A 14,881-nucleotide genomic window follows, 5' to 3' on the forward strand; every position below is an offset into this window, starting at 1 on the left:
CAGTTATTCATAGTAATTTCTTACAATCCCTTCTATTTCTATGGTATCAGTTGTAATTTCTCCTCTTTCATTTCTGATTGTGTTTATTTGTGTCCTCTCTCTTCTTTTCTTGATGAGCCTACTTAAAGGTTTGTCTATTTTGTTGATCTTTTCAAAAAACCAACTCCTGGATTCATTGATCCTTGGAATTGTGCATTTAGATTTTATGTCATTTAATCCTGCTCTGATCTTGGTTATTTCCTTCCTTCTACATGCTCTGGGCTGTCTTTGTTGTTTTTCTTCGAGTTCTAGCAGGTGTAGGGTTAGGTTGTTTGTTTGAAATGTTTCTATCTTTTTTAGATAGGCTTGTATTTCTATGAACTTCCCTCGCAGGACTGCCTTTGCCGTGTCCCATAAGTTTTGGGTTGTTGTGAGTTCATTTTCATTTGCTTCCAGAAGCTTTTTTATTTCTTCCCTAATTTCATTCTTGACCCCTTCGTTGTTCAATAGCATACCATTCAGTCTCCATGATATTGGGTGTTTGGGTTTTTTTCTTTTTTTGGTGTTGGTTTATAATTTCAGTCCCTTGTGGTGAGAGAAAATACTTGGTATGATTTTAATTTTCTTGAATTTGTGAGGCTCGCTTTGCGTTCTATCATGTGATCTATCTTTGAAAATGTTCCATGTGAATTTGAAAAGAATGTGTATTTAGCTTCTTTGGGATGAAGGGCTCTATATATATCAGTCCAGTCCATTTCATCCAGGGTGTTGTTTAATGCCGCTATATCTTTCTTGATATTTTGTTTGGAAGATCTGTCCATTTCTGACAGTGCAGTGTTAAAATCCCCTAGTATAATTGTGTTGCTGTCAATATTTTTCTTGAAGTCCTCTAAGATTTTCCTTACATATTTGGGTTTTCCTATGTTGGGTGCATATATATTTACAATGTTAATGTGTTCTTGGTGGATTCTCCCCTTGAGTATTATGAAGTAACCTTCTGAGTCTCTCTTTATGGCCCTCTTTTGGAAGTCTATTTTGTCTGATATGAGAATTGCTACCCCGGCTTTTTTTTTCTTGACCATTTGCTTGGAGTATTTGTTTCCATTCTTTCACTTTTAGTCTGTAAAGGTCTTTTGTCCTGAGGTGGGTCTCTTGTAGGCAACATATGCGTGGGTAATGCTTTCTTATCCATTCAGCTCTTCTATTTCTTTTTTCTTTTTTTTAAGTTTTATTCTTAATATATTTTATTGATTATACTATTTCAGTTGTTCTATTCCCCCCTTCATTCCCCTCCACCCGCACACTCCCTCCCCAACCTTTCTCCCCCACCCCTTAGTTTATAACCACGTGTCTCAAGTTCTTTAGATTCTATATTTCCCCCACTATTCTCGCCCTACCCCCTATCTATTTTCTACCTACCATCTATGCTATTTTCTGTGCCTTCTCCCCTCTTCTCCCCCCCCCACCCTGTTTCTAACCCTCCATGTGTTCTTCATTTCTATGGTTCCACTCCTGATCTAGCTGTCCTCTTGGTTTGCTTTTGTTTTAGGTGTGGTTGTTAATAACTGTGAGTTTGCTGTCCTTTCACTCTTCATATTTTTCATCTTCTTTTTCTTATATAAGTCCCTTTAGCATTTCATATAATAAGGGTGTGGTGATGATGAACTCCTTGAACTTGACCTTATCTGAGAAGCACTTTATCTGTCCTTCCACTCTAAATGAAAGTTTTGCTGGATATAGCAATCTTGGCTGTAGGTCTTTGCATTTCATGACTTGGAATACTTCTTTCCAGCCCCTTCTTGCCTGTAACGTCTCTTTTGAGAAATCTGCTGACAGTCTGATGGGAAATCCTTTGTAGGTGACTGTCCCCTTTTCTCTTGCTGCTTCTAGGATTCTCTCCTTCATTTTGGTCTTGGCTAATGTAATTATGATGTGCCTTGGTGTGTTCCTTCTTGGGTCCAACTTCTTTGGGACTCTCGGAGCTTCCTGGATTTCCTGGAAGTCTATTTCCTTTGCCAGACTGGGGAAGTTCTCCTTTATTATTTGTTCAAATACGTTTTCCACTCGTGGCTGTTTCTTTCCCCCTTCTGGTACCCCTATAATCCAGATGTTGGAATGTTTAAAAATGTCATGGAGGTTCCTAAGCCTCTCCTCATTTTTTGAATTCTCATTTCTTCATTCCTTTCTGTTCAGATGTTTAGTTTTTCCTTCTGGTCCATTCCATTGATTTGAGTCCCAGTTTCCTTTCCATCACTATTGGTTTCCTGGACATCTTCCTTCATTTCAATTAGTTTAGCCTTCATATGTTCCTCTAATTTGTGACTATAATCAACCAGTTCTGTGAGCATCCTGATAAACAGTGTCTTGAATTATGCTTCTGAGAGGCTGGCAATTTCTCAGTCACTGAGAGTTATTGGCTCTGGGACTTTGAGTTCTTCTTACGCCATCTTTTGGGCTGTTCATGCCTGTTCCATAGCAGGATCAGAGCCCTAAAGTGTTCACTAGAGCAGGACAACTATGTCTCTGGGTTATGAAGTTGTATGTGGGGGCGGGGTCAAAGAGGAACAGTGGCTTCCCTCTGCCGCCTGCGGCCGCGGCCCCCACCAGCACCGCAGCCACCACGGTCACCAGGCCCACGCGTTTCGTTCCAGTGCATGGGAGTGTGCCACCGCCGTCAGCCCTCCACCACTGGGTTCGTCCCCTGGGGCCTGTGTGGTCCGTCTCACTGTACGCGAATGTGGGACCGCAGTCAGTCTGCCCCACACCCCAACTGGGTCCAGGCTGCCTGCGCGCCTAGATCGGGGGATCTGTCCTGCCAGACCCTGCTCCGCTGCTGGCTCCGCCCCTCTTACCGTCCCCGTTGAACTGTTCGTAATTGTCAGACCTCCGTATAATTCAATTTTCTGGTCTTTGGGTGTGTCTTCGTTCTCCAAACCTTTGTTGTATTCTAACTTGGCTGTGGGAGAAGGCACAGTGTTTCCACCTATGCCTCCATCTTGGCGGAAGTCTTCTATTCTATTTCTTTTGATTGGAGCATTTAATCCATTTCCGTTTAAGGTTATTATTGATAGGTACTTATTCATTGCTATTTTTGTACCTGAGTTCCTCTTTGTCTCTCTCTTTTTCTTCCTTTTTTTAAAGTAGTCCTTTTACTATTTCTTGTATAGCTGGTTTGGTGGAGGCATATTCTTTTAGACTTCTTTTGTCCTGGAAGCTCTTTATTTGGCTTTCTATCTTGATCGAGAGCCTTTCTGGGTAAAGTAGCCTTGGTTGTAGGCCTCTGATTCTCATTCCTTGGAATATTTCTTGCCATTCTCTTCTTGCTTGGAGTGTTTCCATTTAGAAGTCAGTAACTAATGTAATTGGGGCTCCCTTGGATGTTACTTCCTTTTTCTCCCTTGCTGCATTTAAGATTCTCTCTTTGTCTTGGAATTTTGACATTTTAATGATGATGTGGCATGATGTTGGCCTCTTTGGGTTCTTCTTGAATGGGACTCTCTGAGATTCCTGAAGTTGTGTGACTTTTTCTCTCATCAAATTAGGAAAATCTTCCATAATTACTCATTCAAATAGGTTTTCTATCTCTTATTCTTCCTCTCCTCCTTCAGGTATTCCTATTATTCGGATATTATTATGTTTCATATTGTCTTGCATTTTTCTTAATCCCTCTTCATTCTTTCTGGGCCTTTTTTCCTTTTCTTGCTCTTTCTGGAAGATTCTTTCTACTGTGTCCTCCAACTTGCTGATCCGATCTTCTGGCTCATTGTTCCTGGTTTCCATCCTTCTTCTGTGTTCTTCAGTTCAGAAACTTTACTCTTCAATTTCTCTTAGTCTTTACTGATAGTTTCTATTTCTTTTTTCATGTTGACATAGTTTGCAGAGAGTTCATTGTAGCCCCCCTCTAGTTTCTGTTTGGTGATTGTGAGTTCTTTGAATTTCTTGATAACTAGTGCTTTGAATTCAATATCTGATAGGTGACTTGCCTCTCTTTCATCTAACATTCTTTCTGAGACTTCCACCTTTTCTTTCATTTGGGGATTGTTTCTTTGTCTTTCCATTGTTTGTGAGACTCTTCTTGTTAGCCTCAGCTTCTTAAATTGATCTGTTTTAACTCCCTGGGTTTCTGGTGTGAACTTCTGTGGTATGATACCTGTGTGATTCAGTAGTGCATTCTCCTGCAGGTATCTTGATGTTTTCCACTTCCGCCTGCTCCTTTCATTGTGTGTGATCAGTTGGAGGGGGAGGCAAAATGGTTCATGACAGCAGGAGAGTACTTTATGATATTTACATTCACAGCCGGTAGAGAAGAGATAGAAGATCTTTAGGCTATATATAGTGTTAACTGTTATCTTCAACCCAACTTGCCACTTTTAAGAAATGATGGACCAAAGATAAATCTCTTTTTGGGGAGGAAAGGCTTGTGAGTTGTATCTAGAAAGCAGTGACGTGTGGGTGGTCAGATTTTGAGGTAAGGTGAGAGTAAAGAATAGCAACTAGGTGTAGCCTGTGAGCAAGTAGAGTTAATCACTGCAATAATGCAATTCAGGAACTTGTAAAGTGTGGTAAGACCCAAGAGATGTGTTGTGAAGTATTTACAGTGGCATAGAAAGCAACAAACAAACATCCATGAAAAAAAAAGGGCAGGAGAAGGGAGAAAAGTTTGAGATGAAAAAAGCGGCAAGTTTGAAATGAAAGGAAGAAGGACTTAAACAGGAAAAAAGAAAGGAGAGGAACAGCCCTGGCTGGTGTAGCTCAGTGGATTGAGTACGGCCCTGCGAACCACATGATCGCGGTTCGATTCCCAGTTAGGGCACATGCCTGGGTTGCAGGCTAGTTCCCAGCAGGGGACTCACGAGAGGCAACCATACATTTCTCTGCTTCTCTCCTTCCCTTCCCCTCTAAGGATAAGTAAATAAAGTGTTAAAAAAGAATACTTTAAAAAAGAAAGGAAAGGAACAAAGTATTGAAAGTATTAAAGCAATAATAAAATTTAAAAAAATATATATGATTACTGAAAAAAAAGGGGAAAAAAATCTCACCCTCCCTTGTTGGTTTCAAACTGTCCAATCCGATTTTTTCTGGTTTTAGCAGGACCCCTCTATGGCCTGGGTTGTAGGCACAGGTGCACACCCTCGCACCAGACAGGCTACCAGACTGGGGTGTGGGCGCCTGCCCACCTGACAGGCTGCCTGGGTCCCACAGGATCTGGTACTGGTCCTTCCCAGTCCTGTGGCTGGGTGAGAAGGTAGTCACGCTGCCTCGCAAGAGAACACCTCAGTCCACTTTCTAATGAAAGCTTCTCCAGAACACCTAATCTTGCTTATTTCCAAGAAATAAGCCCAGCCCAGCCCATTCCCTAGCCTGACCGGTTAGGACAATGCTCCTTTCAAATCTCCCAGGCTGGTGGGCCCATGGGCTGGCAGGCTGGCAACCACAGAGATTGCAACTGAACTCAGCCCCCTGTCCTTGCTATCTTCCCTGCAAACCTAGGCAGACAGGTCTCTGCCACCCATCCCCGCCTAGATGTGGAGGGAGGGAGCCAGCTTTCTTCCAAGGACCCCTCAGCCAACCCAATGCTCCACCAAGTGCCGGGCTCCTGATGAGTCCTCTGTGGCAGGCTCCCCCAATGCTGGCTGCAGACGGAAGCCTCTACACCCTTACTGTGGTTGCAGCAGAGGCTCCAAGGCCATCAGGCCCTGGCTGAGGGATGCTGGCCCTGAGGCTGCCGCTTTTGTATTTACTCACAGGTTCGGGGCTCCCGATGAGTCCTCTGTGGCAGACACCCCTGATGCTGGCCACAGACAGAGGCCTCTGGGCCTTGACCACTGCAGCAGCACCGTCTCCAAGGTCGCTAGGTGCTGGTGAGGGCCGCTGATCCTGCTGCCGCCGCCCTTGACTTTATTCAGGGGTACAAGCTCCAGTTGAGTCCTCTGTGGTAGATGGAAGCCTCTGGGCCCGACCTAGAGGTCATTATGAGCCAGCCAAGGGTTGCGGGCCCAGCGGCCTCCATCCTTACTCACCTCCCTGAGATCCCACCAACCTGCAGCTGTCTGGTCTATCACTATCTCTGGCCTTTTATTTTCATAAAGGCTGGGGAATTTTTGGTGGGGAATTGATTGCGCTGTTCCTCAGTAGATGTGCCAGGATTTTCTCCCAGGGGTATGAGAACTGGAGTCGCTCTGTCCTACTCCACTGTCATTTTCTTCCTTCCATTAATTTGAGTTTAATGGTGAGGAAAAGTATTCAATTATTGTTTTCCAGGTATTTGTTAGCTGATGAACAACTGGCCTCCCTTTGTGGATAGTCTGTATTAAGAGCATTGTCTCAGTGAGTCTGAAGCTGACCATGATCAATCATGAAAATGAGGGAAATGTCTGCAGAATGCCATTCCTTCCCAATCTGGAGACAGTGTAAAGGAACAACACACACACAGGGAGAATCTTTTTTATATCAAATGAAGATACTGATTGCCTTTTGATTTACTTTAAATTGAATTTTGATTCTCCTATCATGGAGATTCCAAATTTCTAAAAGTGGCAAATACCTAATGATTTCAGGAAGAGAAATAATGCATTCCAACAAAGAATCTGTATCATAACTCAGAATGGAAGAAATCTGATTTCTGGTAAACCAGTTTACAGGTGCCTCAAAGTATCATTAAAACAACTGATCATCAGTGACCAATGGATAAACACATTTGAGGATTAGAACACAGGGGCAGTTTCCACTTAAAAGAATAATAAGTTCACTGTCAGTCTGTTTGTAATAAAGTAGCTAAAATCAGAGAGAGAAAATGACAATGTGACACCTACAGCCTATTCAGTTTGAAATCAGGGTATAGCTATAATATATGTAAATATTTCACCTGCTTATCATTCTGTCTACACATACATTTCTGAGTGAATTTATTGAGACAAAGTACAAAGTGTTGTATGATCCCAACCCTCCTATGTACAGCCATCCTTTACATGACTACCTACCTGGTCACTTATCTGGCATAGCACCAAACAACACATTCTGGACCTGCTTTTCAAGAAAGTGGGCACTAGGTCATTCCCTTGGCTCAAGGTGACTCTGCAAGCATCTAGTAGTGTGATGGGAGTATCCCCTCATCTGTATGAGACTCAGTTTGCATCTCAGAAAATTGGTTGTGTGAAATAAACCTTGGGTAATCTTACATGGATTAAATGAATTATTCATGGTGGGTTTCCCCTCGGTGCTCCTTCCTGCAGCATATGCAGCTGGCCCAGCTGGGGTTGTTGTATTTCGTGAATTTCAATGTTCCATAAAAGTCACTTGCCTTTTTTCTCACTAACCTGTGGCCACTATGAGTTTTAAAAAAGTACGTGAAAAGCAACCCTCAAAGAGCATATGATGCTACTTATGGGGTCCTGGTGTGTTTTTCTATAGCCAGGTTAGGCATTTAGGCAGGCGGGAAAAATCCCAAGGCCCACTCAGATTTTGCATATGATTTTGAATACACTTCCTTCATAAAACTATATATTATACACCTGCTAATGTAGATACATTCTGAGACAACTTGGAACACTAGTGAAGGAGGCAGAACAAAATCTGTTAACTTCAGTTTTAGTAAGAGCCAGACAGTTGTACAAGACATTACCTGAAATCTCTTCACTGTAGTTTACTTATGCTATTTTCAGAGCTTTGCTGTATCTGGGGCATTTTTCAAGTGGTGACTAGAAGGGTCATCAGGATCATAGGCCCATATGAAAAGGGTGTGATTTTTTAAAATATACTTTAAAAATTTTAAGGATTTTATTTATTTATCTTTAGAGGAGAAGGGAAGGAGAGAGGAGAGAAATATCAATGTATGGTTGCCTCTCGTGCATCCCCTCTTGGGAACTGGCCTACAACCCAGGCATGTGCCCTGACTGGGAATTGAACCTCGATACTCTGGTTCACAGGCCCATGCTCAATCCACTGAGCTACACCAGCCAGGGCAAAAGGGGAGTGATTTTTGTGGTGTCCAGAAGAATAACCTCATGTTTCTATAGAACATAGGATTGATTTGAGAGCATTAGTTTGTGCCTGGCAGGATCCTAGATTTGCTCCAATTCCATTCTAATTTGTGTCTTCTTCAATTTGTTCTCACTGGAGGTGCTGGCCCTGCTCTGGTGTCCTTGCCTTCACCATCATTGTTTTGTGCCATAAAAGGACATACGGCCAGACCCTGTAAAGTCAAGTTCCACAGAGTTACTTGTACAAACCTGGGTAGAACCACTAGAAAGAAAGCTCATTTCTTTTTGAGGTTTATCCAAACTCTCCTTGAGTTTTTTTTCTAAACTTATAAAGGGTATGTAAGAGGTAAAATCATACACATTTCCAAGTTTAAAATTTTGGAAAAGCCAGAGAGAGTTGGTCATTTTAATGTACAAAATATACATTTTGCTACTTTATCTGAAATATACTGAAATTAAAAGGGACTTCACTCAAAATGTCCCTGTGTAAATAAAAATGAATATATATATATATATATATATATATATATATATGAAAGATTTTATTGATTTATCTTTAGAGGGGAAGGGAAGGAGAGAGGGAGAGAAATGTCAATGTATGGTTGCCTCTTGTGTGTCCCCTGCTGGGAACTGGCCCGCAACCCAGGCATGTGCCCTGACTGGGAATCAAACCCTGACCCATTAGTTCACAGGCCCATGCTCAATCAACTGAGCTACACCAGCCAAAGCTGGAGATATAGTTTTAAAGGCAGTAATTTTAATTTATAATACTATATGTTAATAAATTAATTACAAATAATGACCTCAAATGCCACTTTAAAACACTTGACATTATAGATATTTACAAAATATTTTTTTTTGCTGTGGCTGGTGTGGCTCAGAGGTTTGAACATTGGCCTGTGAACCAAATGGTAGCTGGCACATGCCTGGCTTACATGCCAGGTCCCCTTCTGGGAGCTCCTGAGAGACAAAATATCAATGTTTCTCTCACAAATTTATGTTACTCTCCCTTTCCTTCTCTGTCCCTTCCCCTCTCTCTGAAAGAAAGTAAACACAATCTTTTTAAAAAGGCTTTTATTAACAATTTACTATGTGAATCACTATGTATGTTTTATTGGCTAAAAACATACCTCAAATGAGCTGGCATTTGACTTTTATTATAACAGCTTTTAATTTGAATGTCTGTAATGATTAGAAACATTGAGAATCTTTTCATGGTCTATTCACCTTTTATGTCCTATTTGCAGTATGGTCTATTAAGGTTCCTTTTCTACCTTTTAAATTACATTCATTGCTGCATTTTTTCATGTTGATTTTCCATGTTCTTTATAATTTTTGAATATCAAACCCTTATCAGATATATTAGCAAACTCCATTGTTTTCTTTTTCCAACCACGCCAACGTGATCATGGTCAAATCTGCATAATCACTTCATGGACACCCAGTCACTGAGGGAATAGAGGATAAAGCACAAGGCAGGGCAAAGCTCATTGGCCTTCCTACCTCTCTGAGAGGCATCACATTTCCCTGAGAAACTCTTCACTATCTCTACAAGATATTTTAGATGGTGTTGAATGTCAGAGAAGTGTACGGGTAGGTCATCATGGAAACAATAGTTCTGCATGGGAAGATAGTATTGTGAAAACTACAGAAAACTCTGGTTTTAGGTTTTCTGAAGGTCTTTCCAAATGCAAGCCTCAGCCAAAGCAAGTTGATGTGCTTTCCACACTAAGAGAAATAAAACAGAACTTAAGGATCACTACAAGAAACCACCGAAAGAACCAATATCTGTTGTTTTCTTATCAAAGCCTCTGTTGATTTCTTGTTTTAGGCTTGTATCTGCATCTTTTATTGAATTATGCTACGTGTTATAGAAGGTACCACTGGTAGCAGGTGTTTTCAATAATAAGTACATGAATGAACTCCATCTAAAATAACTCCAAGTGCTCTGAGTGGGCCTGGTGTTTCTCTGCTGCTGCCAGAGATCTCTAATCTGTCACACCAAAAACCGAAACTGGGACATAATACAAGGCACCATGAACTTTGAACAGCTTTATTTCCATGAGCATCTCCAAAAATCACAATGACCCTAGGCCAGTGACAAAGAAGGAAAATCATAGGGAAAGGAAAATTCCCCTATGATTCGGAATCATATTTTCTTTTTCTTTTGAAAAAGAAAGCCTCAAAGAGGCTTTCTTATCAAAGCCTCTGTTGATTTCTTACACGTCCACCTGTTCCCATTTCTTTGGAAGATTCTGTTCCCAGACACTTTGAGAATAAGATCAAATTGCCATTTGGCTCTTAACTTGGTGTTCACCCTCATATCATGCAAGGAAGTGATCCTAGGGTGTTGGGAACCACCCTGCCTGGTTTCAGAAGCAGTAACCCCCCCCATGGCTAAGGCTGAGTGAGAGACCTTGGAATCCTAAGCCACAAATGAGACAAAGCTTATCTCTCTCAAAAAGGGGGTGCTTTGCCCCATTTACTTTACCCTGCTTGACCCCAAGCAGATGACTAGTTAGCCAATAATGGCTAAGATGCCTCAAGGTAGGGACAACATAAGAAAGGCACAGTCATGAGGGTGCCCTCAGGGTAGGACTTGGGGGGCTATAGAAAAAGGTGGTGATGGACCCTTACCCTTAGGCTTTGACATAGTCTGAGTCTTCATTCTGTCTGCAAGAAGTCTCCTAGTCTCTTGGTTGCCTTACTTCCCCTGCCTGACTTAAGCCTGAAACAATGCTGGAGGGTGGTGAAGCCCTGGGCAGGAACTAACAGTTCCCTGGGGCAATCGGGCCTAAAAAAGAATACATAAAATCCTGTGAAACCTGCTTTGCTAAGAATGTCCTCAATTTTCTGATAAGGATCCAAGAATGAAATGAGTTTGTTTGTCAAAGTTTTATGGCCCTTTAGCTAACTGGCCCTAACTCAGAATGAGCCCTCATAGTTTTTTGTATGTCATTTCTTGTTTGATCCTTACTACCTGACAATGATTAATGAGCTTTCCTGTATTCTTGTGCAAATTGAACCCAATAAAAGCCTATTGAGGAAAAGGCTCCTGAGCCTTCTCCTTTGAGAGATTGGCCACCTTTCATCCCCAAGCAGATCATGTCTTGGTAGACTTATTCTCATCCATGGTGGATGGGTGGGCTCTGCAGGTTGTGCCACCCCCACACCAGGGGACAAACAGAACATGTGAGGTTGAGGATCAAAGCACAGTGGTAGGAAATAGTTATTCAAGGATTCTCCAAAATGTAGTCCTAGTACTTTCTCACAACTTTATACCCAAAGCCACTGGGACAATGCCCCCATACACTCTCTCCATTCTGCCACAGTGCATAAGAGGCAATGTGGTGTAGGATCAAGCATTGGCAGTTGGTCACCCCAGGCCTAGTGGGACTAGGCCATCAGTCATATGCTTAATTTTGGCTGCTGTGTGGTTTTAAACAGATCCCTTGCTGCATATATACATTTTCTAATTTTTTTAAATGTTATGAACTTAATGGTTTGGAGAGAAAGATGTCAAAGGACAGCAAAAAAATTTAACTTGGCCCTGGCTGGTGTAGCTCAGTGGATTGAGTGTGGGCCTGTGGACCATACAGTCGTGGTTCAATTCCCAGTCAGGGCACAGGCCTGGGTTGCAGGCCAGTTCCCGGCAGGGGACTCACGAGAGGCAACCATACACTGCTATTTCTCTCCTTCTCTCCTTCCCTTCCTCTCTAAAGATAAATAAATAAAAAAATTAAAAAGAAATCAATTTGTTGTTCCACTTATTTAGGCATTCTTTGATCAACTTTTTATGCCCTGACTATGGGCATAAGACACATATAAAACCTGCAACCTTAATGTATAGGGATGATGCTGTAACCAACTGAGCTATTTAGGTGGCCAGATCAATTTGTTTTTAAGTTTCATGAAACATGTCATTACTTATTTATCTTATTTCAAAAACCCACAATCCACACATTGCTGTCATGTTGTTGTTATGGTAAGTAATGCTGAAATCCATAATCAACTGACATTGAACCAATGTTGCCAACATCCACCTACTTCATTTCTTTGGGCTTTGTTGTGGTATATGCAGAGACAGATTTCTCTTAAACTTTATTTTTAAAGAATTTATTTATTTTTAGGGAAGGGGAAGAGAGAGAGAAAGAGAGGGAAGGAAACATCAATGTGGGGATGCGTCTTCCACCCCCCACACAGGGGACCGGTCCCGCAACCGAGGCAAATGCCCTGACTGGGAATCAAACCAGTGACCTTTTGGTTTGCAAGCCAGTGCTCAATCCACTGAGCCACACAAGCAAGGGCATATTTTTATTTTACTAACTGTTATGTGGCCTGGTTCTTTGCCTGTATGGCTTCCATTATCATTTGTATGCCTTGGAAAGACCTCCTACCTGTTCTGGATGTGGTAGAAACATGGTGGGGTGGGGGAAAACAAAGACAACAAAGGGAAAACATGGGGTTGAGTCAGGAGGAAAAGAGACCTTATAACTTGTGTGATGAGTGCTACATGAGGTTTCTTTGAAATGTAGACTTAAAATATATAGTTTTTTTTTTTTTTTTTTTTTTTTAGTTTTTAGGAGTTCCATAGAAGGATTCTTCATTCAGCTCTATTACTTTCTTTAAAATCTTTATGGTTTTATTAATCAATGTGCCCCAAATAAATTCTAAATTTACAAGAATAAAAAATAAAAGAAGAAACAGAAAGTGGTTTTTCCATTGTTGTCCCATGAATACTCACCTCGCTTAGGTTTAAAGTCCCCAGGCACAAACATTTTCCTAGGTACTCCTGGGAGCCCGGTAATAGCTGGTGTATCACTGGGAAGCTTGGAAATTCATGCACCAGTTTTCAGGGAAATCTTTCTAATTCAGATGCCTGGTTGGTCCCTTGTTTTGGCTGGTGACACCATAAAGCCAATAATTTTCCATGTCCTCCTTTCTTTGCTATGGTCACAACATGCCAGCAGGGAACTCCCAGAGGGACTCCACAACACCCACCAAGGGCTGAGAGACAGGATCCAAGTCCTCTGGGTATGAGAGCCTGCAAGGAGGGCCAACTGGTTAAGTCCTGCTGACATTCAAGCCTCTTGTCCGGCGCCACCTGTTGGCTGCTTGCATGTTTCTTTCCTGCAGAGCCATAATGGAGGTAATTTGACAGTTGTTGTAGAGGAGAATGATCTCCAGTGCACTAGTGGCACTGGGGTGATCATGCAGTCGCATGGTGCATCAGTGCTCAGCCTGTGTTCTGGAGATTGGACCTGCAGGACTATTGAAGAGTGGCTGCAAGCATCTCAAATGACACCTGGAAGTGTTGACCTGCATTCACTCATGCTGCCCCCTCTCCCACTGGGACCCAAACACCAAATGATGATGATGTTGAAGCCTGGATTCTGCTCCAGAGGTGCCTATGGGCTCTGAGTGTAGAGTGGAGAGATCAGGTGACACACACTTGGCCACCTTTGCTCCTGGGGTCCTTCCCTTTCTTGGCAGCGCCTCTGAAATTTCTCTAAGTTCTGATCTGAAGATGTGAAGAAACAGGCCACCCTCAGCCTACATGGGATCCAGTTGCTGTCTACCTCGCCGGTGTGTGCATTGGCCTGTGTGCTAGTCACTACAACAGATTTTCTTGCTGAGTCAAGTTCCAGTGGTGAAGACAGCCATAGGCTCTACATGAAGGCACTTAGAGTGCTAGTCTGTTTGGATCTGGGTAAGCCTGGGTCTCAGCCACTGGACCCAATTTTTCTACACTGTTTTCTCTAAAGTCCCCAGTTTGGGGAGTGCAGTGAGCTGTCCTGTGGGTGAGGAAGGCTGGACACTCTTCTTCTCTTGCCTGCTGTTTTCTCTGCTTCTTTGTATTCCCACATTCTTCCTAGGTGACCAGCAGAGCAGGTGTCAACACCTGGTTCTCCAGCACTACCCACCTATGGATTTTGGCTATACAAGGTGCATCTCTGGCTGCCTGGATGATTGTACATGGGTGGTGAAGTTGACCAATTGACCAGTCCTGGACTTAGACTTGTGGGCACAGCAACAGGGTTGAGAAGCTGACTGGTCAGGCCCATACTTGACAACTTGCTGACTTATAAATACTTCACATAGAATGGTTAAGCTTTTTCCAAGTGCAGGGGGATGGAAGGCAGAGGCATAAATGCTATGTAACACTTTTTAGTTTTTGCAAATATGGCTGGCATACAACAACCTGTTACTTGCAGATGTACAATGCAGTGATTCAACATTTACATTGCCTATGGTGCAATCAGCCCATAATAACTGTTCAGTTGCCTCCATGGAAACTTATGATGAGGTAATTCAAGTTATAATTCTTTTTTTTTTTAAAAAGAGTAAACACATTTCCACGTATCATATCATCATTGCCATGATTACCATTTATGTCACTACCTATCATTTATGGATGTTTCACAGTGGCATCTACTACTACAACACAAAATGAATCCAGTCAATTTTCTCTGCCCACAAAGGGTACCATGTTGACCCCTTTCTCTGAGGAAATTTCTACATTGGCTCAGAACCAGTTGCCCCAGGTGGCAGCCCTTTCTGACTTTTCTGAGTTCACGAAATGCCCTTGCATTGCCACTGTAAAAGTACAAGGGAGGAGTCATTTCTTAACATGGTGAACATCCCAGTCCCAGTGGTGTTGGAACAGAAAAGGAAGGAAGAAATGAAAAAGAGGAGACAGAGCAAGGAGGAAAGAGGAATAGAGAGAATAAAGCTTCCAAAGTCCCCTTGTTCTGGCATGATGCTAGATGAGGCCTAGCTTCATCTAGCTAGAGGGCCTGAGGGGCTGGCCAAGTTTCCAACTTGGAGGGCTCAGTATGGAACTCAGTAGTTAGTCCGCACTGAACTGATGGTCCTGTTTATAGGTTCCATAGGAAAAAGATCAAACTCATGGCTGGACTGAG

This window comes from Sturnira hondurensis, unplaced genomic scaffold, assembly GCF_014824575.4.
Source record: "Sturnira hondurensis isolate 20B ecotype Veracruz unplaced genomic scaffold, ASM1482457v3 Scaffold0025370, whole genome shotgun sequence".
In the NCBI taxonomy this organism is placed as follows: domain Eukaryota; kingdom Metazoa; phylum Chordata; class Mammalia; order Chiroptera; family Phyllostomidae; genus Sturnira; species Sturnira hondurensis.